Below are 1426 nucleotides of genomic sequence, written 5' to 3' on the forward strand. Positions count from 1 at the left end.
CGCCGGCTCTGCCGGCAGCCAGCTGTGCCAGAGGCCGGAGGCCCGAGGGCCCCCTTTGCCCCGGAAGAGGCCTGACCGAGCAACAGGCACCAGGCCCCGCCAAGTAGTCACTGGGAGTGAGCTGGTACATACCTGAGCGCCCAGCCCCAGACACCAAGACCCACTAACGCACCAACCCCTGAGGGCATCAGTTACCGACAGGGAGTGTGGTGAGGGGAGATAGACCTTGGAGGGCCTGAGAGTTCCCAGAGAGGTGGAGTGTAAGACCCGACCTGACATATAGACACAGACAAACAGGCACACACAGACACAAACATGCATCCCACCCTCATGCACACATATACAAATACTCAGCACTCACCCAACGTAGCGATAGACATACATGGACACTGTACACACAATCACACTCCCCAAACAAACTCTATACCCCAGGTCCAGGTACCCTTGACGCTGGAGGGGGAAACGGCACCTAGACCCAGGAGATGTTACCCTTTCCCCCGAGGTGGAGGCAAGCAGACCTCTATGAAATACGGCAGTGGAATAGAAACCCTGAAGACCAACCGCTATTGACTTAGCATGATATATTTTTGTACCTTGTATGTGGAGTCAGCGCATACACGGCGCACCAATTTCGCAATTATAAATCTCTGAAGGCGCATATCCAATTCACCAAGGATTGGGTACAAGATTTGGCTATTTTTAAGCCTCCACATTGTGAGTACGCCGTCATTCAAACAAAGGTAAGTCAGCTTGAGTACTGCAAGTAAAATGCGTTTGATTTCCCTCTGAACATTCAGATTAGTGCAGCATAAATTCATTCATGAGGGGGAAATTACAGTGAGAGCATGTGGAGGCTGTTAGAGGGATAACATTGTCCTGAAGAATTTACTTATTGTCTATGGTTAAAGAAATTGCACTAATTAATTCATATTTATTATAAAAATCCTAATTATACATCTTGCATCTTAATTATACATGTATGTACTTTCTAAACACGTTCATTGATACATTTGTAATGAATGGATTTGAAAGTAGATAAACACATTTGTGTCATCCTGTCTGTGTATGTTTCAGGTACTGCACTCTGAATGAACCAGCATTGGGTCATTGTGAGAATCACATGGAAGGTTGAAGCCGCCCAGATGTATGGCCGGAGTCGCAGATACCTGCAGCCATGTTGCTGCTCTTCTGTGGCATAGGGACTGTTACAGATGAACCTGCATACTGAGTTTTGCTGGGTAATATGACCAAGATACAGTCAGTGGTTGGCCATAAGATAGACTTCTCCTCTTCAGCTGCCCCAAAAAAGGCTCTCAATAAAACATAAACAGACCATCCGTAGTGACAGGTAAAAGAAGCCGTCCACAGAAAAGAAAAGTTCCACCTGCTACTGTGGAGGAGTTGTCTCAACTGATGGGAAAATATT

General features: G+C 46.8%; 1 protein-coding gene across 1 annotated transcript in view; it reads left to right on the forward strand.

Moving 5' to 3' along the window:
• LOC102301431 (cytoplasmic phosphatidylinositol transfer protein 1) overlaps window positions 1–1426 on the forward strand; it is a 56844-nt gene that overhangs the window by 12939 nt on the left and 42479 nt on the right. The gene's annotated exons all lie outside the window — the stretch shown is intronic.

This window comes from Haplochromis burtoni, unplaced genomic scaffold (genome assembly GCF_018398535.1).
Source record: "Haplochromis burtoni strain Fernald_Lab_line unplaced genomic scaffold, NCSU_Asbu1 Contig_81, whole genome shotgun sequence".
Classification (NCBI taxonomy): domain Eukaryota; kingdom Metazoa; phylum Chordata; class Actinopteri; order Cichliformes; family Cichlidae; genus Haplochromis; species Haplochromis burtoni.